Here is a 27,955-nt window from a genome sequence, read left to right as displayed (position 1 = left end):
GGTGATTCATTTTGGTAGGACAAATTTGAATGCGGATTACAGGGTCAACAGCAAGGTTCTGAGGAGTTTGGAGGAACAGAGAGACCTTGGGATTCATATTCACAGATCTCTGAAGATTGCCACTCAAGAAGATAGAGGCGTGAAGAAGGCCTTCAGTTTGTTAACGTTTATTAACAGGGGGGTTTGAGTTAAGAGCCGTGGGGTTATGCTGCAACTGTACAGGACCTTGGTGAGACAATACCTGGAATATTATGTGCAGTTCTGGTCACCTCACTATGAGAAGGATGTGGAAGCATTGGCGAGAGTGCAGAGGAGATTTACCAGGATGCTGCCTCATTTGGAGGGTAGGTCTTACAAGAGAAGGTTGAAGGAGCTGGGGCTGTTCTTTTTAGAGCGGAGGGACGATAGGCAACTTAATAGATGTTTATAAGTTGATGAGGGGGATAGAGAGAGTGGACGTTCAGAGATTATTTCCTCGGGTGGATGTAGCTATTACTAGGGGGCATAACTATAAGGTTCATGGTGGGAGATGTAGGAGGGATGTCCGAGGTAGGTTCTTTACTCAGAGAGTGAATGGAGTGTGGAACAGACTGCCTACTGTGATAGTGGAGTCAGACACTTTAGGAACTTTCAAGCAGTTATTGAATAGGCACATGGATCACACCAGAATGATAAGGAATGGGATAGCTTGATCTTGGTTTTGGACAAAGCTCAACACAACATTGAGGGCTGAAGGGCCTGTACTGTGTTGTACTATTCTATGTTCTATGTTACTTGGATGATGTTCTCATTACGAGAAAAACAAGGGCAGAACATCTGCAGATCCTGGAGAAAGTCCTTAGGAGATTTGCAGCAGCGGATGTGCCTTTGAAAAGAGAGAAATGTGCCTTTTTAGCAATGCAAGTAACCTACCTCGGGTACAAAGTAGTTAAGTCGGGCCTACATCCTCTGGTGGATCAGGTGTGAGCAATAAAAGATCCGTGACCCCCAACACAATTCAGGACATTTTTGGTCATTTTTAGGACTGGTGATATACTATGGGAAATTCATACAGAGAAGGGCCTCCATTCTGGATCCTCTCCATCAGTTGCTAAAAAAAGGGGCAAGCCTGTGAATGGTCAGTCTGCCAAGACCAGGCTTTCAAGAAAATTAAACAGCAACTCTCATCTGAAAATGTATCAGCACATTATGATCCTAAGAAGGGATTGGTACTCATCCTGTGATACATTCCCATATGGATTGGTGCAGTTCTGGCACACAGATGACAAAGTGGATTGGAACGGCCAATGGTGTATGCCTCCAGAAGTCAAACAATAGCGGAACGAAAATACGCCCCAATTTAAAGAGTAGGCCTGGGTTTAATATTCGTGGTAAGAAAAGCTCCACCAATACTTATGCGGGTGGAAATTCACGATTGTCACAGATCACAAATCTTTGCCTGGCCTACATAAGGAGGACAATGCGCTGCCGCTAATGATTTCAGCCCAGGTCCTGCACTGTGAATTATCACTGGCAGCATATCAATATCAGTTGAAGCACCAGCCAGGGATTTGAGAGGCAAACACCAATGCCCTAAGGCTACCATTACCGGACACCTCACCATGGGTACCCAGAGAAGAGGGAATGGTGATGACACTAAACTTCTTGGATACCCTCCCGCACAAAATATATGCCAGTGGACTCAAGAAAGACAGTGTATTAGTGAAGATAAAGCACCTGCTGCTAATAGGGGAGCTTGAAAGACTGGTTCAGCCACAGTTCTACCCATATAGCCAGAGAGCAGATCACTGTGGAAAAGGGGATACTGCTATGTCATAGTCCCAATTTGGGGCCGTCAAGCCATACTGACCAAATTACACCATGGGCACTCTGGAGCATCAAAAATTAAGATCCTGACCAGGAGCCATGTCTAGTTTGGATGTAGATACAGCAGAATTGGTAGGACAGTGCCAGAAGTGCCAACGGGGCCAGTAGGCAGCACCAGCAGCCCTGCTGCACCTGTGGGAATGGCCAGGTAAACCATGGTCATGACTCCATGTCGATTTTGTAGGCCCATTCATAGGGTCCATGTTTCTGGTGATAATAGATGCCCATTCCAAGTGATTGGACGTCTACAAACTGAACTCAGCCAACACACCAGTAACCATTACGAAACTGTGCACCTCAATTGCAACGCACAGGATTCCAGATGTATCAGTTTCCAACAATGGATCAGTTTTCACCAGCCTAGAGTTCACAAAATTCATGGAATTGAATGGAATCCTGGACATAAGGACGGTACCATATCACCTGGCCTCAAATGGGCTAGCAGAGAGAGCAGCCCAGGCCTTAAAAGCCAGGTTGAAGAAACAGCCAGTGGCATCATTAGAGACTAAACCCTCACACTGGCTATTCGACTGTAGAACAACTCCACACTGCCACCACGGGAATAGCTCCAGCACAGTTACTGATAGGCAGACGACCCCATACCAGACTGAGCTTGTTATTTCCAAACTTGGGAGGGAAGGTGGAGAGACACCAGGAAGCGTGATGCAGGGACCATGACAACACTCGCAAAAAGGTGTACTTTGATGCCGGCAAGAAAGTTTGGATGAGAAATTACGCAAGTGGGCCCAATATGAATAATGGGAACAATCGTGTCTAAGATGGGACTGGTATCGTATTGAGTACGTATGGGCAACACCGTTGTAAGGAAACACCTGGATCAGGTTCGTGCCTCAAACTTTCCACCCATTCCTGAGCCAAGTCCACCTTGCAGTCTGAGGGATGAGCAGAGTCTCCCTCAACGGGATAGTACCATCTCTCCAGCACCCCTGGTGGGACCCTCACAGTCTGAGATGGACACAGGGATGAAGCTGCAGTAGTTTCTCTACTGCTGAAAGTGAAAGAGGAACCAGCCCTCCAGCGTTGGCTGCGGAAGAGATGGGTGCTCAACTGATACACCCCACCAATGTAAGAGGCCAAGTTGAAGGATCCAGACCCAGTGCTCAAGTGGAGGAAAACAAACCAAGAGGATTCCTTGGACTTTGTGGGGGAGGAGTGTGATAACTCCAAACAGGCAAATGAGGTTGGCTTGCTGGAGTTTGAACTCTCTGAGTCCTAATTGATGGCCCAATCAGGGAGCCTCATGTTCCCTATTTGAAGCAGGTGTGACAGTCTCTCAGCCTGCTGCAGCAGGGAGCTTAACTGAGGGCATTGGGTTGTATAGTATATTGTGTAAATGAAGAAACCTTGGTTATAGGACCTTCACCTCTGTGGACTTATTATAATTTTTTTTTATGAATAACAGGCCAATGGTAGTGTTTTAGGGTAATATGCAAATCTTTAAGAAACCCTAACCAAGTCCCAAATGCAAGATGGAACAGTCACTCTGTGGGTAGAGTGGGAATGGGTGACAACTAAACAGTCAAGAAATAGTGGAGGGTTGAGGCAGATAGTGCAGGAGTCATCTGAGTGACTGTCCAATTAGCATTCTGTTCCTTTGTGCCATCCTGAAGTTGTGAATGGTACTGTAGAAATTTGTGGTTTTCTTTAACATTTGTCCGACATGGCAACAAATATAAAGATAAAAATATTCCTATTTTAGACAGACAGAAAATATAAAAATTCAAATTGGTGTAGTTATTTGAATATAAGAACAAAATCTTACAGCTTGCCATCTGATCACCTTGGGTGAGATTTTCTGGCCTCCCTGAACATGCTTCTTGACAGCAGGACACCTGCCATTGGCCAGATCTTCTGGTCCCAGCACTATCAAAGGGATTTCTTGGAGAATTCATGCCATGCCACCAGGAAACCCACAACAGGTTACGCCATTGGCCGGATGATCCCACTAGCATGAACAGCCGAAAGCTTTTACCCCTTATTTACCCAATGTATGTGTTTGAAATTGACAAATGATATTCAATGCAGCATCTAAAGATTCCCAGATTCCCAAATTTCAATTGTTATTCGAGATAAAAATGTGTTGACTTCTGAGAGCTGCTTGATAAAGCAATGGTTTCTATCAATCCCACATTTAAAACTATCCAACTAATATACACTCAGTGTGCAGTTCCATTAGTTAGAATTACACTAGAATTACAGAATAGTCCATTTGCCTCCTGCTATTGCACGGGAGAATGCTTAATCACATAAAATAGTCAAACTCTCTGGCGTTGAAACTAAAGGTTTCTTGAAAAGCAATAAGGGATCTTCTGAGCTTAATATTGATCTTGAACTGAGCTAATTGACAAAATAAATAGTCAGAGGTATTTTTCATCTCCTAAAAGGCAGAATCTAAACAGTTCCCAATGTGAATACAGCAAACAAGTTCAGCCTGTCCATTCTATTCCCAGTCAACTTGAAGATATCTGAATAAATTCACGATTCCTGGGATCACAGTAGGAAATGGATTATGGGGCAGAGATAGGGCTAGAACACTGTCATGTTGATTCTGACTCATATTCTTTTTCAAGTGTGACTCCCTAATGGATTTAGCTTTGAACCAAACTATTTATGGATGATATTCTTATTTTGAAATGACACCAAAACACAGGAAACTGATCCATAATATACCTTGGAATGCTTGTCAATTTTAGGATTGTTAGCAACTAGATCAGAAATTCCAACGTAAATTATGAAGTTGTATTTTGATTTGTTTCACTCCAGGTATGAATCAAGTGACCCACTAGGAAGCTTTCATCAAAACAAAGTTAGAATGTAACAAAATGAATTAGCATAACTTTTAAACAATTAAAATGCTTAAACATGACAAAGTACTGTAAGGGGAAGCCGATGCAATTTTTGAGAAAACGGGCTGACAGAGCGGGAAAATCGAGAAGTAAAATATACTGTATAAACGCTTTGCAGGGGCAGGTGCTTAAAAAAAAACAAGTATGAAATCAGTTGCTTGCGATCACAGTACCAGTAGTCATGGGTCGGGTATGATAAAGAAACGGCTACTACAAACCATAAAAAGGAGGAATAGGCGCCAAAGATAGAACAAGGGAAGAGAGATGTAGGAGGGTGAAGCTAGCTGAGCAGTTCACGATAAGGGAGCGTGGAAACCAAGGACAGAACTAGCTGAGCAGTTCACGATAAGGAAGCGCGGCGCGGGAGCCAATTAACAAGGGAAGGGAGATGTATGATAAACTGCATAGGCATATAAGGCAGAATCATGTATTGTGTGTGTGTGTGTACCTGCGGGACTGCACCCTTTCTTGCAAGATTGAATAAACTGACGTAGAATGACTCCGCCGTGTCTTTGATTTCAAGAGCAGGGGGGGAAAGGGAAGTGGGATCGGTGTCCCCAGAGGTGTCTCTTTGGATGGGCTCGACGGTTGAAACCTAACGGTGACAACTAAGCCGATCGAGTTCCCCCCCAAGGATTGAGTCAGTTGCTCGGGTGTAATCCATACAAACTGACTGGCCTCGGGTTGGGTACCTCCTACTTCTCACACAGTACCTACTAGAGAGGCAGTGCTCGACAGACTAGAGGGACTGATGGTGGACAAGTCCCTAGGACCAGATGGAATGCATCCAAGGGTTCTGAAGGAAATGGCAGAGGTGATAGTGGACGCCTTGGTGATTATTTTCTAAACCTCGCTGGATTCTGGGGAAGTGCCGGAAGATTGCAAAACAGCTAATATTACGCCGCTGTTTAAAAAGGGTAGCAGGCAAAAGGCAAGGAATTATAGGCCGGTTAGTTTAACATCTGTTGTAGGAAAAATGCTTGAATCCGTAATCAAAGAGAAAATAGCGAGGCATCTTAAGAAGAATTGTTTGATAGAGCAGACACAGCATGGATTTGTTAAGGGGAAGTCGTGTCTGATGAATTTATTGGAATTCTATGAGGATGTGTCTACTGTGGTGGATAGAGGGGAACCGGTGGATGTGGTGTTTCTTGATTTTCAGAAGGCGTTTGATAAGGTGCCGCACAAAAGGTTGTTACAGAAGGTTAGGGGGCATGGAGTTGGGGGTAAGGTGCTAGCATGGATAGGGGATTGGCTGTCAAATAGGAGGCAGAGAGTGGGTGTCAATGGGTGCTATTCGGATTGGCGGTTGGTGACTAGTGGAGTACCCCGGGGATCGGTGCTGTGGCCTCAGCTATTTACCATTTATATAGATGATCTGGAGGAGGGAGCTACGTGTAAGGTGTCGAAATTTGCCGATGACACAAAGATAAGTGGAACAGCAAATTGTGCGGAGGGTGTGGAAAGTCTGCAGAGGGATCTAGATAGGCTGAGCGAGTGGGCGAGAACCTGGCAGGTGGAATACAATGTTGGCAAGTGTGAGGTTATCCACTTTGGTAGGAATAATAGTAGGAAGGACTACTACTTGCAGGGCGAAAAGCTGCAGAATGCTACGGTGCAGAGGGACCTGGGGGTCCTTGTGCATGAGTCGCAAAAACCCAGCCTACAGGTGCAACAGGTGGTCAGGAAGGCAAATGGGATGCTGGCCTTCATAGCGAGGGGGATTGAATATAAAAGTAGGGAGGTCTTGCTGCAACTGTACAGGGCACTGGTGAGGCCGCAGCTGGTGGACTGTGTGCAGTTTTGGTCACCACACTTGCGCAAGGATATTTTGGCCTTGGAGGGAGTGCAGAGTAGGTTCACTAGGCTGATACCGGAGTTGAGGGGGTTGAGCTATGAGGAGAGGCTGAATAGACTGGGCTTGTACTCGTTAGAGTTTAGAAGAAGGGGAGATCTCATTGAGATGTATAAGATGATGAAGGGGATGGATAGGGTGGAGGTGGAGAGGTTCTTCCCGCTCAGAAAGGACAGCAGGACTAGAGGGCACAGCCTCAAGATAAGGGGGGGGGGGGCATTTAGAACAGAGTTGAGGAGGAACTTCTTCACTCAAAGGGTGGTGAATCTCTGGAATTCTCTGTCCATTGAAGTGGTGGAGGCTACCTCGCTAAATATATTTAAGACGCGGGTACATAGGTTTTTGGTAGGCAAGGGGATTAGGGTTATGGGGAGAAAGCGGGAAAGTGGAACTGAGCCACTTCAGATCAGCCATGATCTTATTGAATGGCGGGGCAGGCTCGAAGGGCTAGATGGCCTACTCCTGCTCCTATTTCTTATGTTCTTATGTACCTCTAATGTTCTAATTTAGCAGTATCCCCTACATAGACATAAATCCTTTTCTTAGAACCAGTTGGCAAAACCAAATATGTTTACATGTCTATGAGATTTCTGGCCTTTTAACACCTCTGAAGAGTGATCCAGGTAGATACTTGAATTCTAATTCTCATGGAAAACTTTCTGCTGAAAGTTCCATCTACAAATAGCAGAGTCTCAGAAAAAGATATATATTTCCTGCATTAGTTCAAATTAAAACAACTATTGTAGCAATTAAGATCAATTACATTGCTGCAGTAACAACACAGTGCAGCAGTATTTGGACAGAATGGCTCCAATAATGAAAAAAAACAAACAGCTACAACGAATTCTGTACAAAAAGATTCTTTCTTAAAGGCACAGTATCATTACAGGATTGACCAACCTCCATTCCATTGAAGTTGATACGAAAGAATATCAGATGGGCTGTACAAAGAGGGAGTCATTCATTAACAAAGGTTTTTCAGCCACACCAAAGTTGGAAATTTCCCACATGGCTTCTATGAGAACTCAGTCTGATGCAAGGGGAGAGTGGAGATGAACCTCAACCAGAGTGAGGCAGAAGATGAGCAGCAATGAATTGGATACCTGTTACATTTCAATAACATGGGTATGTATACAACAGCTTCTAATACATCATTACCTGTTTTACATTCCCAGCAAGATAGCATTTTAGCCTCAACAATTCATATAGTATAAAGAAATTGGAAATGATTCATTTTTATGCAAACAAGCAAGAAATCATAACATATCATATCATAAAGAAACATAGGCCTGAATTTACCAACATTGTCAGGACACAGATGACGGGTAAAAAAATGGATCATGAGCCAACATTTGCTGATAGTGGGACCAGCTGGATGATTTTCCCTGACATGATTCCCTAACTAGTCAATTTTGGACTGACCATCCAATGAAAGGCAGTTGACTGGCTCCTGATGTTGTCAGTTCAATTGGAGAGCCCAGTCTGCTGGAGTCCCATCCGGAGATATGGGCACTGCTAAGACTTTATGGTAGTGATACATCAATTAAAATATAAATTTCAGGGAAGCCAAAGGTCAGAGGGCAAACCCTTCCAAGGTTATCATTGAGGCCGTGAGGACTGCCTTCTCTGCCCAGGATCCCCCCTTTGGACAAGAGTTCCAATGGCCATGAGGGCTACTGCAGGTCTCCTCCATTCACCTGGAGGTCTCTCCACATGGGAGATGCCCTCACTTATGGCACAATTCAGCTCTGTGAAATGGCTTTTAACAGGGTCTTCAAGTATGTTAATTGGCTCCCTGACACCTTGGACCAGACAACCAATCCACCTGTCAAGGCTCGCTGCTGAGGAACTTTCCTAATGACAGGTGTATCTTGGGGAATTCTCCCAACGTGGCTTACATCTATTTTACCAACTGCCATGACTAGGGCAGCAATGGTGGCATAGTGGTGAGGGTGGCATGGTGGCAAGGCAGTGAGGACAGCATGGTGACAGAATGGTTAGCATTGCTGCCTCACAGTGCCAGGGATCCAGGTTCGATTCCCAGCTTGGGTCATTGTCTGTGCGGAGTCTGCAAGTCTTCCCGTGTCCTCATGGGTTTCCTCCAGGTGATCTAGTTTCCTCCCACAGTCTGCAAAACGTACTAGTTAGGTGCATTGGCCATGCTAAATTCTTCCTTGGTTACCAGAACAGGCGCTGGAGTGTGGTGATGAGGAGATTTTCATAGTAACTTCATTTCAGTGCTAACATAAGCTTCCTTGTGACTAATAAATAAAATTTATGTTCCTAGCAGCAAGGGGTCAGTAAAATTCAACTGATAATATCTTGTGCTTATGGTACTGCTGTTCTAGCTGCTGAATTTTTGATAAAGAATTACACCTGGGGTTTTAACCTTTTTTTCAAGGTTACTAATGCTATTCCATTGTAAATCATTTTGTAAATTGTATTATTTTTGACAGTAATAGACTGACTTACTTTTCCATTTGTACCTCACTATTCTAATCTTCCTTGGCACATTGCTAATCAATAAACAAATTCTGCACATGCTCTTGTCTACTAAAACTGCTCACTATTCTCAGATTCTTCTGGAATGCAAATATAAGCCCTGGCTTCTTTTCCCTATTGCAAACTGTCTTTCTAACCCCTGTCTCCATTCTCTTCCATCCTCCCCTCCAACAATAAGATGAGGACTTCTTCATCATTCAGAATGTGTCCATCTGATCAACTTCTCCTGCATGTTCCTCTTTCCTACTAATACCTAACTAAACTTCATTTAATGCTACCCCACGCCCTACCCCCAAACTCACACATTTCTTTGATTTCTCTGCTATCTCCCTCTTTGAACCCATCTTTTTCTGCCCCCTCTGTCATCCATCTTCCTTTTCTGGGCCCCATGTTGTCTTATATTGTTCACAACTCTCTCCTCGCTCTTCAAGTGTCGTCATTCTATCATTCAAATTTTCCTTCACAGCTCTGTCCTCAAAATAAACAACCTTTGACACCATTGTCCTTGCAAAATATCATCACATCTGCAGCCTCACTTTGTTGTCATCTCCCAAATCTGTGCCCACCTTTCCAGACATTCCACATTTGAATCAATTCATTCAGGTTTCTGGCCTGGTCACTGTACCAAAACAATTCCAACCTAAGTCAGAAGTGACATCCTAATTGAGTGTGACAAAGGTAAACTATCACTTCTCACCTTTCTTGCCCTTCTCCAGCTTATGACATGACTGACAATATCAACCTCCTCCAAAACCTCTCCACTGTTGTCCAGTTGGAAGGGAATGCATTTTCCTAGCTCCATTCATCACCGTCTAATCATAGCCAGAATATCATTTGCAGTGGTTTCTCTTCCTGCTTCTATATCATGACTCAAGGATCAATCTTTGCCCATCTCTCATAATAATAATCATGTTCCCCTTGTCAATATCATCCAAAATACTACGTTAAGTTTCACAAATGCATTGATCACACCCAGCTCAGACTCACCATCTGCTCTGACTCCGCCACAGCTGGTGGGGAGAAGGAATAGTATTGTAGTTATGGCCAGAAACATCCCTTTATAGACTACTGAGTAAATTGCACATTGACATGGTTTTCAACTATGAGATAGTACAATAAATCTGCCAATATCAAAATTGTGCAGGGAAGATGTAACAGCCGTGCTTAAAGATGGTAGGCTTTAACAGAAAGGCTGTAATTGAGACATGAAGTCTCCTTCAGAAAATATCCAAATAGCATTTAACATCCTTGTTAGTTGAAACTCCTTGGCTTCAGTGCTTGATGTATCAGGCTGCTTCAAGAAGATGTACACTTTTAGCCTGATTACTGTCCACAAATATATCAAGGACATTGCAGATCCATTAGTCAGTAAAATCGGTGACTTTATTGTCTTTGCCAATGAGTAACTATGACAATGTGAAAAGACGATGAGACTGTAAAGAATTGCAGAGTTTCCCAAGATACAGGATGCCTCTAACAGCACTGTGGGTGTACCTACACCTCAGGGGCTGCAACAATTCAAGTAGTCAGCTCACCACTTCTTTTTCAAGAGCAACTAGGGATGAGCAATGGCAACATCCTTCATAAATGAATTTTTAAAAATATGTTGATATTTGTGCTCTTGTGTGCATCATCATTGAGTCTTAGAATCCCAACAATGCAAAAGGAGGCCATTAGGCCCATCAACTCCATACCAACTATTACCCAGGCTTACCCCTTACTATGCTAACCTAAGGGGCAATTTAGCACGGCCAATCAACCTAACCAGCACATCTTTGTACTGTGGGAGGAAACCGGAGCATCTGCAGGACACCCATGCAGACACAGGGAGAATATGCTAAATCCACACAGTCACCCAAGATTGGAAGTGAACCTGGGTCCTTGGTGCTATGAGGCAGCACTGCTAACCACAATGCCACAGTACCTGCCTTTTTGGTGTTCTATATGCAACAAAGGAAATTATTTTATTCAATGGAGCGAAGTCATGCAACTATCATAGGCTGAAAGTCAGTGCCTTCTTCCCTGAAAATATTGTGAGGACTGCATTTTCATACACTCATCCATGTCCCTGTATTTGGAGGGAAATGAAGCTGGATTCTGGAAGACTATTACTGTGGCCTGTTGTAAAGCCTTATGACATGCTTATATTAAAAAAAAATGAGCCAAATCACACTGCGCATCCAGAGTGATTAACAGACCTGTGATTCAAATGCCTCGACTGGTGGGAGGTGATGGGGGCTGGGGGTGAGGTGGTGGAGTTGCAGGTCATTACTGCACAATTTTGTTGGGGATTCAAGAATAATTGGTGTGTAATAGATATTTCATGAATGCATGTTGTGAAGCGGTTTCAATATGTATGTTAATAGGCAATATGGTGAAACCCTGACAGAACAAGGAGGTGAAGATAATGGGAGGAATTTTCCTTGTATTTGGCAAAATCTGATATTGCACAGCGAAAGTGGCATCTTAGAAAAAAAATTCAAGCCATGGGATTCATGCTGGCTCAGCGGTAGGCTGCCATCAATTTGCCCAACCTCTCATCACATCAGTGCATTGCCATTTAAAGGTTGCCGCAGCACTCATCAGCCACTTCCCCTTGGTCCACAGATACTGATGGCTACAAGGAAGGCTGCCTGCAGGTTTTTAATGCCTCCCTTAACAGATTGCTGGACGCAGTGGAGGCGTGTTGTGGCATCCTTTCCTGCACACAGGGAGGAGACAGAAACATAGAAAATGGTAGCACTAGGCCATTCAGCCCCTTGAGCCTGATCTTGCCATTCATTATGATCAGGACTGATCATCCAAGTCAATAGCCTGATGCTGCCTTCCCCCCATATATTTTGATTTCCTTCACCAGCATACCATTTGCCTTCTTTATGCCTGCTACAGCTACGTGCTTACATTCAGCGACTGGTTTATGAAGATACCAGGTCTCTTTATGTATTCCCCTCTCTCAATTTATGGACATTCAGATAATAATCTGCTTTCCTATTTGTACAATCAAAGTGAATAATCTCACAATTATCCACTTAAACTGCATTTGCCATGCATTTGCCCACTCACTCAGCTTTTCCAAATCACACTGAAGCATTTCCGTACCTTCCTCATTGCTTACCGTCCCACCCAGTTTTGTGTCATCTGGACATTTGGAGATATTGTATTTAGTTCCCTCATCTACATCATTGATATATATTGTGAATAGCCTAGCAGCCATCCCTGCAGTACCCTACTTGTCTCTGACAGTCATTTATTCCTACATATTTTTCCTTTCTGCTAACTAGCTTTCTATTGATCTCAATACATTATCCTCCAATCCCATGAGATTTAATTTTACATGCTAATGTCTTCCGTAGAGCTTTGTCGAAAGTCTTCAATATCCAAATAAACCACATTTACTGGCTCTCCCTCATCAACTCTACATCCTTGAAGAATTCCATTAGATTTGTCAAGCATGATTTCCTTTTCATAAATCCATGCTGACTGTCTGATTTTATCACTATTTACCACATGCTCTGTGATTAAATCACAGTTAATGGACTCTAGTCTATGGTTTATAATTCTCTGTTTTCTCTCTACCTCTTTTTAAATAGTGGGGTTTTACTAGCTGCCCTCCCATCTATATGAATTTCTCCAGAATTTATAGAAACTTGGAACAGAACCAGCAATGCCTCCATTATTTCTAAGGCCACTTCCTTCAGTACTCGAGGATGTACTCTGAGACCAGAGAATCGGGATACTATTGCAGTATGGGAGGTGGTGATAGAGGTGGTCAGGGGTATAGTGAAAAGGTAGGGGAAATGGCACGAAGCAATGAAGCTTATTTGGAGAGCAGGTGCAGACATAATGGGCCAAATGGTCTCCTCTGCACCGTAACAATTCTGTGATTCAATGTAAATGTTTGATAGAGTAGGTGTAAAAGGTGAGGCCATGACTTGGGGCCATGACTGTAAGATAGCAACTAATAAATCCAATAAGGACTTCAGGAGAAATCTTTAGCCATGGAGTGGTTAGCATATGGAGCTTGTTGTCACAAAGAGCAGGTGAACCAAATAGCATTGATATAACAAAGACAAGGTGGATAGACATGTTAATGAGAAAGAAATAGGAGGATATGTTGATGAGGCAAGAGGATGCAGAATGTAGGAAGCTCATATACACATTAATATGTGCCTCTTGGAATGAATGACCTGATGCTGAACTGTCAATATTATGTGATTATTTTTCCTGTTACTCTTAACATTTTCCTTTTATTTTGGATTATTGTAAATGCTTCAGTTATAGTTAGCTTCCTATTAATTTTACAGCATGACAATTTTTGGTCTCACACAACCATGATTCCAAAGTTTTAATGTATCAGAAGAAAAATTAAACAATAAATGTAGGCAAAACCAGAAACAAAAATAAAACAAAATAAGCCATTAAAAAGTTGCTAAGAGAGTCATGAAAAACAAATATGAGAAAAGAATTGTCAGAAATTATTTTGTCCCTTTAAGAGCACATATAAACTTTGGTTATACCTATCTCAACTGAATAGACCTCATGACCCCACAATTGGGGTTAAAAAATCACATGGGCTCAGGTTTTCATTTATAAGTTTAAAGTCACAAGTGGGCTTGCATCAACATTGCAAAGAAGTAACTGTGAAAATCCCATAATTGCCATACTTGAGCACCTTTTCGGGTACACTGAGGGAGAATTTAGCATGGCCAATGCACCTAACTAGACTGTGGGAGGAAAGCGGAACACTTGGAGGAAACCCATGCGGAGGACCTGCAGACTCCGCACAGACAGTGACCCAAATTGGCAATGAAACTAGATCTCTGGCGCTGTGAGGCAGCAGTGCTAACCATTGTGCCAATATGCTGCCCATGACTGACTTAATTAAGCTTTAAAACATGGTTCATTTATTTTACAATTGTTTAACAGCTCAACTTTATATTAGCATGTTAAGTATTTGTATCCCAATTCCTAATTCTGGGGCCTGCAGCTCCTTCCAGCTGATTCCACATCTTTCTTTACTACTGATTGCAGTGCCATTGAATATTCCAATTTTAGAGAATTGAATCATAGTTGTGAAAACCCTTCATCATTGTCCATGTTAGATGAATACGTTCAGCGATCTGACTTGACAGTCAAGCTGACTGAACAGACAATGGTACTAACATGGGGAATGTTGTGAAGGAAGGTAATAATATTCTCTGGTCTGTACCGACATAAAATCATGTTGTTCGCAATACCCTGGAGATCCATAAATTGATCTCCAACATCACTGCCGTTGCTCGTGGAATCTGAAAGCCTTTTCCTGATTCTATAAAATCGAAGGAACAACTGAAACAGACCTAAAAATAACAAACTTTGTAGAATATAATTAAGTCTAAATTGTTACTACATTGGACCCACTGAAGCATGAAGACACTGTACCATCCAATGTAACAGAACACACAGCTGACAGAAGAGATGACAGTTTAAAGATTCAATTCCATAAGCTGAATTACCTCATTCACAATGTTAATGTTTCAATTATATAAAAGTTACTGTCATAACAATGTCTCAAGTTGTTGCAATATAATGCCCCATTTTCTAAACCATGTGTAACTTCCAGTCGCATGAATGGCCTCTGACTATTTATTAGAGAAGGCCCATATTGGACTTTGCTACATCAGTTACTCACTGTATAAGGAGTGAAATTCAACATCGGTGGAAATGCAGAGCAGGCAGCAATAAATTGATAGCCCGTTCCTCAATCATCTTGCTTTCGTTTTCCAGTGACCTCTATTCAAACAGATATCTGGCAGAGCGTGAAACATGCTATCGATTCACTACTGCCCATTTGTCATTCCTGCAAATTATATTTCTGCAATTTCTATTGTTTAAAATGTATATGTATTTAAAGTTTCAGTATTTTTTAGCAGAGTTGAGAGGGCATCAGGGCCAAAGGGCAGGCTTCACCCTCAGGTTCTGCTTGCCCCACCATTAAATTGCTTTCAGATCGGGGGATAGGGGCAGGATCCCGGAGGGAGCCCTTTCCATGAAATTTCATATTTCCCTCGGCCGCCACCCACACTTCAAAACCCACCAGAGTAAAGTGCAAAATTCGGAACAATGGACCTTCATTTTCAAGCTTTCTCATGTCAGACGGGAGCAAGGGATTTGTTATACCACTTGTGATGTGATGGGAACCCCCTTCAAAACCTCCCAGGTAAGATTTGCATGGCAAATACCCAGAAGTGCTAACTTCTTCAGCAATCTGCCCTTCCCAAGAGGTCTCCCCCACCCACTAACTACCCTACCCATTGGTTGTCCCAGCGCCTGAACACCCCCCAAGGGCCTCCCTCAACGTTGTCTGTCCTCGCATGGGATACCCCCATGGGAACTCTCCGCTTCCCCCTGTCAGACCCTCGACTCTCAAATCCCTGTTCCCACCTCCCGGCCCAAACCATCCTGAGGCCCAAACCCACCCTGCTCTGAACTCAAGGTCTGACACCCTCCCCCCATCCCTGACCCCGCCCTCTTCAAGCCAAATTAGACGGAGCCTCTGGTCACCACCTCTGATTCCGTCATGCCCCCCCATCACTCCCCCTCTGACCTCCCCGACTCGAATAGCCCTTCCCATTGCACCCTCAAACTCCCCATGGCCTCTGAGCGCCTACCTCCAATCCTCTCCTGACCATCGATTTCCACGCTGTCCAAGACCTCTTGTCCTCCCTGCCCCCTAAATCATATCCACATTTCAGAGAATCACCTACAGATTGACATTTATTCCCAAGACTGTGAAAGTTTGTAAAGGGGGTATTTGCATGAAAGAGCTTGTATCTATTCATTTGGTTAATTGTTTACAATGGCCAGTAGTGAATCGATGGCCGCTTTTTGATTCAACTTCCTTCCCTTTGAAGTCAATGGTGAGGGAATGTTAAACTAAGTTCACTTTCAGTCACCCTCAGAGGGTAAAGGGTCCTGATAGGATAATGCCCTTTACCCTTGAAATATATGTCGAAATATCTTTTTGGGGCATCTGGGATGGCCCATATCCCTGATGGTGAGGGAGGGGGTGGGAATTGATGGAGGGGTAAATTACTCTCCCTCGTCCTCAATTTTCTCCACAGGTGGGGAACTCTTTCAGCCCGGAACCAAAGAAAGTTAAACGAGATGTTGTCTAACTTGCTAAGTTTTTCTATCATATTTCTGCTTTTGTTTCAGATTTCTAACATCTGAAACATTTTATTGGGTCGAAAGTTCCTCGGAGCGGCAGTCACCGTTGGGTTACACCACTAAAGTTTTTTTCGCAGACTGCCTTGCCTGACGTTCTGACTCAGGCTGGGCTAGATCCGGGTGGCACATTGTGCTCCTGAAGCCCAACATTGAAATGCCAAGGTGGAGATATCACACTCCCTTTTTACGGCACTAGCTGCCATAAATCAGGGATATTTAAATATCCATGGAAATCGAAAGGCTTTTGACAGGCTGGGAGAAGGTTATTCTTGATGGAAAATGGATATGATTTAGCAGTCAGGGACGTTGGGAGATCTTGAGGCAAGTGGACATCGATGGTCAGGAGAGGAATGGAGGTTGGTGGTCAGAGGTTATGAGGAGGTCAGGGTGGAATGGGAGGAGCGGTTGGAGTGAGGAAGGTCAGAGGCGGGAGGGGGGAATGATGGAGAGTGATGGAGATCGGGGGGATTATTGGAGGTTCTATTTGGTTGGGCCTGAAGGGGATGTGGTCTGTGGGGTCTGGAGTGCGAGGAATGCATTAGGTCTTGAATGGGTGGGGGGTGAAGGGTGTGGGTGGGGGAGGCGAGTGGTGATTTGAGAGTTGGGCCTGGCAAGAGGAAGCAGAGAGTCCCCAGGGGACCAGGATGAATCTCATGGGAGGGTGGTGGGGGGGGGAGGGGGGTTGGGGGCTGGGGCATCCACTGGGATGGGAGTAGTTGGTGTGAGGGTGAGTCCCCTTAGGAAGGGCAGATTGCTGAGGGAGTTAGCACTTCTGCGCATTTGCCACACAAACCTTACCTGGGACGTTTCCCACCACATCTGTGATGTAACAAGTCCTTCGTTCCCATCTGACATCAAGAAGCTTGAAAGTTAAGGCTCAGTGGCCTGAATTTTGCACTCTACTCTGGTGGGTTTTGAGACGTGTATGGGGGGGGTGGGACATGAAATTTCATGGAGAGGATTCCTTCCGGGATCCTGTCTCTATCCCCCGGCCTGGAAGCAATTTTATGGTGGGGCAAGCAGGACCTTGAGGGTGAAGCCTATCCTTTGGCCCAATTAAGGCTTTAAGTGGTAACTGAATGACCATTTAAAGGCCTTTTCCCACTGTCTAAGCTTAATTTTTAGGCTGGTGGGCAGATGATGGGACGTATCAATGAGTGGGAGATAAAAAACTTCCAACATCTACATCTTGGTCAGCAGCACAGTGCTGTCCATGAAGACCAGCCCAGCATGGAGATGGTGGGCAAAAGCTGATCTGCCCCGCCTGGCTGAGTGATGAACACTCTGCCAGAAAGTTGTTGCACTAATCCCGAAATCTCTGACCAACTGACGACAGCCTTGTTCACGCCACCACTCCTTCTAAATCGGATTTGAGGCAGACGTAATTTAACACAATATTGAAAGGCCTGATGGGATGGCGGAAGCCTGCAGTTTTAATGAGTATTCATGAGATGCAAATTAATGTAGCTAGTATTCATACCATCAGTTTACAGGAAGGAATTAACCCACCATTGGGAGTGTTGCAACATAATCTTACGTCAACAGTTTTCCAAGTCTTTTATTCCTGCCAGATTCCCACCTGCCTGCCACCACACACACCATAGGGATGGCAGAATTCCACCCAAAGTCTTGGGACATGGAACCCAGCAAAGTGGTAGGGGTCCTGGGGAGAGGAGAGTAAAGGAGACCCAGGGGGCTGGGGCGTGAGGGTGACGATTGGGGTCCCCGGTAATAGGCCAGCAGGGAAGTGAGATATGGAAAGCTCTTGGCTTCTTAGCAGAGAGCCCACCATCAGAAGGGGGCTTCTGTTAGAGGTGCAGAATTAAAATCCCTTTCATGGCCAAGATGTAGAAGTTGTAAGTTTTTTATCTCCCACTCATTGATATATCTCGTCAACTGCCCGCCAGCCTAAAAGTTAAGCTTAGATAGTGGGAAAAGGCCTTTAAACAGTCATTCAGTTACCACTTAATTGGGGCAAAGGACAGGCTTCACCCTCAAGGCCCTGCTTGCCCCACCATAAAATTGCTTCCAGGCCAGGGGATAGAGACAGGATCCCGGAAGGAATCCTCTCCATGAAATTTCATGATCCCCCTGACCCCCGCACATGTCTCAAAACCCACCAGTGTAGAGTTCAAAATTCAGGCCACTGGGCCTTAACTTTCAAGCTTCTTGATGTCAGATGGGAACAAAGGACTTGTTACATCACAGATGGGGTGGGAACCCTCCCAGGTAAGGTTTGCGTGGCAAATGCTCAGAAGTGCTCACTCCCTCAGCAATCTGCCCTTCCCAAGGAAACTCACCCTCACACCAACTGCTGTGTCACTGCCTCTAATCAGCACATCACCTAGAACTGAGGGGTTCAGGGGTCTTCTTCCCCCTGATGACACACACCAATGTCTCCCTAAATAGCGCTGCACTGTGGGACACATGTTACCACCGCAACAAAGGTCTGAAATTCAATCAGGGATGGATGCGAGGTGAGGCTAAGGTGGGGAGGAGATGTGGGGTAAGCAGATGAAGATAAAGAGGGCAATGTGGAAGGGGTGCTGTGCAAGATGATGGGGGCTGTGTGATCACTATGGCACGCAGAGGGGCAAGGAGGTGAAAAAAGAAGATAAAAACTAGAAGGCAGAACAAAAACCAAGGGGAGGTAAACTGGACCCAGAAAAGGCTGCAAGAAAAGATAAAAAACAAGGGGGTTAAAGGGATACCACATTATTTATTAGATGGGGTTGCACAAAGACTCCAGATGCAGTGAGTATGGCATGTGTGGCACCTCACAGATGCCACTGCGACGATGTGCCTGGAGGGAATGGAGTGCTGATGTTTAGCCCACAGGTCTCCAGGGCTGGACTTCCTCTCCATGATGAATGAAAATCCTACCTGCTGCCAATCAGTGCTCATTAGGACCTGAAATGGCAGCAGGCCAGTTAGAGTCAGTGGGGATATCTTCCCTGTCGACTCACTGGAAGGTAGGGATCAAGCCCTTACCATCCAAAAAAATGCAGGCCATTGTGCTTTAACTGCAACGCAACATCTGTTTGCAGAGTCACCCAGTGTTCGGATCACAGAAATACACTGTCACAAGCTGTCACATGAATGGGAAATTCCCATTGAGAAAATGACTGAGCAGCTATCATCGGGTGTGAACAGAAATAGTATGAAGAAATCAATAGCAGCAATTCACATAGGGCTTTTTGAATGGTGAAAGATCTTAATTTTATTAATCCTTATGTACATCATTCCTCTTTTATCTACAGCAAGTACTCACTCCTTGATGTTTTTAAGGGTGCCACTAATCATCAGACATTGCAATCATTCTTCATCTACTGGTCTACAGACTGAGTATCAATGGACTGTTTTATCAGTCTTGGCCAACACATTCAAATCCTTGCTGAATGGGCACACTTTGAGTGTTAATTTTGATTTTTGGATAATCATCTGGTGGAATGAGGCTGCCAGTATCTCAAGTTCATCACGGAAGGAAGGCTACCAACTGGAAATACTTCCCTCATTGACGTAGGCATGGTGCGCTGTGTAAGACCAAATGAGCAACCTGATACAGATGACTGTCAGGCTCTCCCTGTTCCTGACAAGGGGAGAAGGGTTATGAACATAGTAGGGCAGCGAGGTGACACAGTGCTTAACACTCACAGTGCCAGGGACACAATTTCGATTACCGGCTTGAGTTACTATATGCGCGGAGTTTACATGTTCTCCCCGTGTCTGCGTGTCTTTCCCCTGGAATGCTCTGGTTTCCTCCCAAAGTCCAAAGATATATGGGTTAGTTGCATTGGCCATGCTACATTCCCCCTCAGTGTACCCGAGCAGGCACCGGAGTGTGGCAACTAGGGAATTTTCACTGTAACTTCATTGTTGTGTTAATGTAGGCCTACTTGTGGTGTTTATAAAAAATAAAAATTGAAAGATGGGGGTCCCAGTGGTCCAGATTATTTATTATGGCCCAAGGACCCCCACTTCTCCTCCAGGCCCCCAAAAATATAATTACAAATGTCCCTTGTCTAACCTTCTATTCCACAGGGAACTGACTGAATGTTGCACCATTTTGTTGTGGCTCAACGACATGTTGATGCCTGAAGTAACTGATGTCCCTTATGTTAACAAAGCCAACACATACTAGGTGCATAAATCAATGCTATTTGATGCCAACAATGTTGGGTGTGATACTGTCCGGTTGTCTGTGCTGCTCCTGCTTTCTCTGAAATGCAAGAGTATTCCACCATGTATGTAGGGACAGCGATTCAGCATCACATCTTGTTGTTTGTATGACAGCTTTGGTATGCTCTCTTTGTCTCAGTATTTAGGAGCATTCTTTTAAAAATATTAATCGTTGCAGGGCATAAGATACAAAATTGAACAGTTTTTTTATTACTGTCTTTTAGAAAGGGCTTATTTCATCGAAAGGAAAGAAAAAAATGCAGTTTTTCACTCCAAGTAGCACAGAATTGGTTCCTGGGCAAGATAGAGGCCATATAATAAGCATACAAACCATAATGTATAAACATACATTAGACATACATAGAATCATAGAATCCTGCAGAGCGGAAGGAGGCCATTTGGCCCATCGAGTCTGCACTGACGCAATTTCACCCAGGTATTATCCCCATAACCCCATGCATTTACTCTAGCTATCTCCCCTCCCCGACATTTCATGACCAATCCGCTTAACCCGCACATCTTTGGACTGTGGAATGAAACCAGGGCACCAGGAGGAAATGCGTGCAGGCATGGGGAGAATGTGCAAACCAGGGACCCTGGCACTGTGAGTCAGCAATGCTAACCACTGTGTCACCGAGCCGCAAATACATCTTGTCAAAATACATACAATATTGGGTGGGCAAGTTTTTTTATTTAGTAACATAAAAGCTTTGTGTAACATCTTCACTCATACCCCAATCTTCTTGTCACTTACCATTTTAACTTACCATCCTGTTCTCATGCCCACCTTTCTGTCCTTGGGCAGTTGCAATGTGAAGCTCAGCACAAAATGGAGCAACACCTCATCTTCAAATGAGGCATTCTAAAGCCTCCTGGATGTAACATTGACTTCAACAGCTTCAGTTCATGAACTGTTTCCCCCGTCTTGATCCTTTTTTTAATCCAATTTTTTTTCCAACCTACCCCACCCTCCCCCTCCCAACCTGCCCACCCCCAGAGGCCCACCAATCACTTGTTTTTAGGTTTTGCATTCACAAATATTAACCTGTGTTCAGCTATTAACACATTCTGCTATCTTTTACCTTTATGCCACTACGAGTACTTCCTTTAGTCCTTAACAGCACCATTAATACACACATTTGTCTTGAGACCACTCACCCCCATGTCCCCACCATCGGGGTTTCCGATGGCAGGAGCAGCTCACCATTGGCCATTAGCGGCATCATATGGGGCAAAATTTTCCTATCCCATCCATTACAATTCCTGTGGTGGGCCAGGCAAAGGCTCAGGGTGAACACCGCCAGCAAATCCCACCCGTGATCCCACCTGTAGGATTTTCCGATCCTGCCAATATCAATGGCAATTTATATTCCCGACCCATACTGCCACCAGGGAACCCACAACAGGGATCAATGTTGGAATATTCTGCTGGTGGGAATGACTGGCAAATTCTGTCCCTTGTCTTGTATTCCATGGCATCTTTGATCAATCTCCCCTGAGCTCACACTCTCTAACTTATCCCTGACATTTTATTTTGCTCCAGCTGCTTTACCTGTTCTTAGACAGCATCACATTTCTCTCTCTCCTTAGCTCGAAAGATGAGTCATACGGGCATGAAATGTGAACTCTGTTTCTTTCTTCAGAAAGGCTACCCAGACATGATGAGCTTCTTCAGGGTTTTATGTCTTTCTTATATGGTGTCAGCACCAACAAGAACTGTCAAGTTACATGATCAGCTTCAGGTCACGCATCAATCAACATCAAAGACAGCCATGAAATTTAATTAAGCTAGGATATAGACAACCACATTGTATGAATCTCATTTTTCTTCAAGGAATACATAGGAGGAGAGCATTTTTGGTATCTCGATGCAATATCAAACCGCTTCTTATAAACCGATAGCCTGATAATGTATACACTCATGCACCCTCAGGCAGATGGGGATACTTCTGAAATGGAAAATACTGGTCATTCAATTGTGTGGTACTAAATTTTAGAAGAATTCTATCAAAGAGAGAAGACCAGTTATTCAACTATATTGAGAATTTGTAACGTGTCTCGAGCTGATCCCTCCTGAATAATCCTTGCAGCAGATCAGCACAATGAACTGCAATCAGACATTAAGATGCCCAACAATGAAAACTCAGCCATTCGATGTCATCTCCTCATGTTAATAAGTGGACAGAGTTTTCCCATGGCCTCGTCCAGCTAGTTCAATGTTGGGTTGGTGGGGCAGGGAAGTTCAGCAGGAATTCAAGAATCAGTTTAATAAATTTCCCACAGGATCAACTGTTAATGCCCGCAGTGGTGGATCGGTAAACCTACCAAAGGCCAGTGTTAAACTAACTTGCAAGTCTCTCAGGAGATGCAGTTGAAGATTCGACTGGACTCACGCTATCATGCTCACCTGACTATAGAATACGCCGCTAAATTTTTTAGTGCACAATCAACGAGATCGGGGCCAGAAGATGTGGCATAATATTTCCTGCTGGCCTCCACTGTGGGGAACATTCCCTATCCCCATCTCCATCATGAGACTTAGTCCCAGATAAGACAATTCCACCACAATGTCATGAAGCTGTCATGGTGATTTTATAGATTTTCTAAAAAAGCCAATTCTTATTTTAAATAGACAACAGGAGGCTTAAAAGTGACTACCAGAAGCCACTTGACATTTTACAACTGCAATGTTTATCAAGCTTCCAGAAGGCTTCAAGTAGATTGCAAATATACACACCCAGACATAGAATCATAGAATTCCTACAGTGCAGTGTGGCCCGCCCAGGGCCTATCACCATAATCCAACATTTACCCTGCCAATCCCCATAACACTAAGGGGCAATTTAGTATGGTTGATCAACCCAGCCTGTACATGTGAAGACATTTCTACAAGGTTAAAAAGAAACTCACCGGCTGGGATTTTCTGGCCTCTCTGCGGACTGCTTTCTGGTGGTGGAGGCAGTTCACCATTAACTTCTGGTTCTGTGGCATCTATGAAGTTTATGGTGTTTTGTATGGCCTGCCCGCCCTGCTACTGGGGAACTTGATGCAGGGGATCACCTTTGGCAAGACTGGAAGATCCTGTCAATGGGAAGGGCAGGAAAATGCCATCCATTGACAATGGCTTCCCTGGATGGAGATGGGAACAGTTATTTTTTATTTCACCAAACCTGGAAGAATGGAAGCCAATCAAGTTATTGGCTGAGACAGTTAAAATGTTAATTACTTCAGCTAAAAATCAATGGATAGGACTATGTCCCATTCCTGGGCTATTGGGCTAGCTAATTTTGAAGCACAATTCAAGAATTTGGGATAACAGCTATTTTGAGTTTCCATTTATATAAGACCTGGCTGAGAACAACCATTTTGTGCAGAATCTGAGATAGACTCAGAGTTGTACCATCCAAGGGGGTTCTTGGCCAAGGGAGGGCAAAGTAAAAGGTGTAAAGAAGTCACCTGTTCTTCCATCAAAAGAGACCAGACAATCTACACCTGTAGTAATTGCAGAAATTGTATGAATCAAGAAATTGTTCTCTCCCAAAAACATACTGACCTGTTAATTCCACTTGAAAAGGCAAACCCTGACTATTCGAATAAGAAGCCATTGCATTCGATGAACACAAGTCTTAAACTTCAAATCTTTAGCCCAGTCAACCACCACTTCAACTGTAGGTTCCGGGCCTGTATTGTTACCTTAAAGCAATGAGTTGAATTTCATCTTTATAAATACCTTTTCTGCTTATCTGTATCTAATCTTTGTATCTATTTAACTAATAAATGTATTAGGTTGCTTAAGTAACGTACAGCAGTAGTTTTATAATAAACAAACCTTTACCTTGTTATCAGTGTCCGGGAGGTTGCATTGACCAGAAACTAAACTAAGTAAGACATATGACTAAGACTGTGACTACAAGAACAAGTCAGAGGCTAAGAATCCTGCAGTGAGTAACTCACCTCCTGATTTCCCAAAGCCTGTCCATCAAAACACAATTCAAGGGTGTGATGGGATGCTCTCCACTTGCCTTGATGAATGCATCTCTTAAAATGCTCAATAAGTTCAACACCATCCAGGACAAAGTATCCCTCTTGATTGACACCTCTTCCACAAACATTTTGTCCCACCACCACTGATGCACAGTGTCAGCAATGTGTACCATCTATAAGAAGCACTGCAGGAACTCACCAAGGTGAAACTCCTTGGGTAGCACCTTCCAAATCCATGACGACTACCATCTGAAAGGACAAGGGTAGAGGTGCAGGTTAGGTGGTTCAACCATGTTAAATTGTCCCTTAGTATCCAAAGATGTGTAGGTTAGGTGGGTTAGCCATGTTAAATACATAGGGTTATGGGGATAGGACAGAGGGAAGGACCTGGGTGGGATGCTCTTTTGCAGAGTCAGTACAGCTTTGGAGGGCTGAATGGCCTCTTTCTGCCCTGCAGGAATTTTATGGGTGATATTCTCTGGACAGTCATACCAACGAAATTCTTTGGTCCTGCTGAATGCCAAATTTTCCAGCTCCGCTGGCAGTGGTGGTATTCAATGGCTGGAGAATTCCAGCCTATGTTTCTATGAGAGCAGTTACATGGTAACACCACCCCTCCAATCCACTCATCATTTTAATTTCGAAATATATTGCCATTCCTTCACTATCACTGGGTCAAATTCCTGGGGCTCCCTCCTTCTCTAACCGCACTGCAGGTTTACTGGTTTAAGTGGTTTAAGAAGAAACGGTTTAAGAAGGAGACTCAGCATCACCTTATCAAATCAAAGAATCATACATTGCAAAAGAGGCCTTTCTGCCCATCAGGTCTGCAATGACATGTGAGAAACACCTGACCTCCCACTTAATCCTATTTATCAGACTTGGCCCATTGCCCATTGTCTTCTCAAGGAAAATTAGAGATAAGAAATAAATACTGGCCTAGCCAATGATGTCCACATGGCTTGAATTAACTAAAAGAAGATGAAGGGTGCAATCTTGAGAAAATGGGAGAATTTTCGACCTGTTTTTTGGGCAAGTTTAAAAACGTAATCTGATGGCAATTAGTGAAAGATGTATCAGGATGCAATTTTCACCAATGGGTGGGATTGGGAAGGGGGGTGGTGTTAGTGGAACCTAAGCTCAGCTGTGAAGCTGGCTGCCAGCTCTAGGGGATGCTAACATGCATGCCGCCTCCCCCACTCATCTTGAGGGCATCAAGATCCCCACCCATGAACATTGGGCCCCCCCAACACTGATTCCTCCTGTGCCAGTCTCCCATCCCTCCTCCACAGATATTTCCACTCCTCTAGCCAATCGCCTCCTCCTGCAGAGTTCCCTCTTACCCCACCGATTGCTCCCTTCTGCAGAGTTCCTTTGTTCTCACCCCAATTGTCATCCGGCAGAGCTACCTCCCCCGCCAGCCTGCGGTGCTCCCATTCTCGCCTTCCTTTTCATACCTCTGCCCCATCGGCTCTGCCCCCACTCAGGCCTCACCTCCTTGGCACTGCCAGGGTAATGATGGGAGTGTCAAGCTGCTCAGGGGGCAGTATCAGGATACCAATGGGCAATACCCGAGTGCCAAGTAGGTAGTGCTAGGGTTGTAGACAGGCACTGCCAGGGTGGCACTGCCTCATGGGCACTGCCCGGCCCTGCCCCCGATAAACTTCAATAGCCTCTCACCACTCCCGCCGCCCCCCCCCGCCCCCCACCCCGCCATCCCCACAGGGGCTAGAATTTTTCCGTCCCGTCCACCATGAGACTTGGAGCAGGAGGGGGATGGACCACGGAAAGGTCTGTTGGCCTCGGATGGGATTTTATGGTTTTGGCCGTAAAATCCTACCCATAAAGTTAGCACACAGGCCACTTTGAGGGAATGCTTTTACATGGTCATGGCAATTGACCTTTAACATTATTTGGCAGAGCAAACTTTAAATTTAAGAAAGCTATACTTACCTCTGTGTCAGACCACAAGCTGGAGGTCATCCATCTATTCCTTTGAAGAGTACTATTTTGGGAAAATCAATTCTAGCAAGCAGCGATGTTGCCTTTCAAAATAATTCCTGTAATTCCACCAACATTCTTCCAGTAGAACCCCAAGGAAAAGAATGTAAAGCACCATTCAGAACCATTTCTAACTGTTGCTTGGGGATTCTGGTGCTCTGAACCTGAGTTAGCCTGGCAGAATTTCAAAGTGCTTGTCTTCAAGTATAGTCTTCTTTATTCTTCAGATGGAAGATTTTCTGGAGACCGTTGGTGAATTCTTGACTGGCAATGTTAAAACTGTCAGTTCTAGTTGCCGAAGTGTGTGTCAGCAATGTGAGTGCCTGGCACTCCCACTGAGTGCTCCCTGACTTGCTTCGTACTGTATCATTGGGCCAGGATTTTGTGGCACTAATGACAGTGAAGCCGTCAGCATTCACTGTCACTGCTCCTCCAAAGCTGACAGCAAGGACAGGCACAATTTTACATTGAAATCCGGATGTTGCTATCAACAATTCTAAGCTCCTCCATCCGCTCTCTAATCAATTTGCAATCACGAGTTGACAAGAATTTGCCCCTCTTATGCTGTTAGACTGTCTGCAAAATCTCTTGAAAATATTATATCTTGTTGAAAACTGGGTTTATAACAACTTACTTAATTTATAATCACTGCTGAATGTTCTCACTGGCCCTGGCCTCACTGATGGCACCCACACATGGGAATGAATAAATAAAAGTCTTATATGTTTACAATTCAACCTGATCTGTTCTTACATTGTTTGAGAAGGTGGACTTACAGCTGTACTTGTCATCTTTCAAAGTGTGGCATGTTCGCTTGTGTCATGGCAGAGAGCATCCCTTATGCTCACATCCCACCTGTCTGATAAACCTTTCTTCTTCCATGATGGACCTATGAGAATGTACATGCCAACTTTAATGGTATTGTGCCTTTAAGAAATGTATTTATATTGTGTTTTGTGTGAGGGTTGTGACTAAAATTCAGCTCTGGTTTACACGGTGCCAATATACCAGGCAGCTCCATGCTGAGAATGCAGGTGATTAATTAGTTTTAGATAATGGGGTGTTTGTTTTAATCTGAGTTAATGAATTTTTGTTTATTTTGTCTTTTCCCCTGGGATTTCAGAGTAGGGTTTTGATTAGGTTGATTGACAGAGGCAGCACTATGTGAAAGAAAGGAGCAAGGCCTACAAGGAAAAGCAGGCAGTTTCTATCTAGTCCTAAAAGAAGTAAGAGGCATCTCTGCCTCTCTCTCTCTCTGGAGGCTGCTGCTTGATGGTCAGAAGACAGGTGTTTGTCTGTCTCTCACTCTCCTCAGAGGTGTTCAAAGGTTCCAGGACTATTGACAAATAAAAACACGTACACCTGTGATATCTGCTAACTGTCTTTGAAGCAGAGTTTAAGTGTATAAGAGGAATATTGCTTGAATTGGAACTAATAGATCAGTTAGCAGTTAAAAATTGCATCTTGCCATGTTTGAGTATTTCAATTGGTA

This window comes from Carcharhinus amblyrhynchos, chromosome 10, assembly GCF_965287045.1.
Source record: "Carcharhinus amblyrhynchos chromosome 10, sCarAmb.v2.hapA, whole genome shotgun sequence".
NCBI classification, from domain to species: Eukaryota; Metazoa; Chordata; class Chondrichthyes; order Carcharhiniformes; family Carcharhinidae; genus Carcharhinus; species Carcharhinus amblyrhynchos.
The sequence above is the reverse complement of the archived record's forward strand: the minus strand, read 5'-3'. Positions refer to the sequence as shown.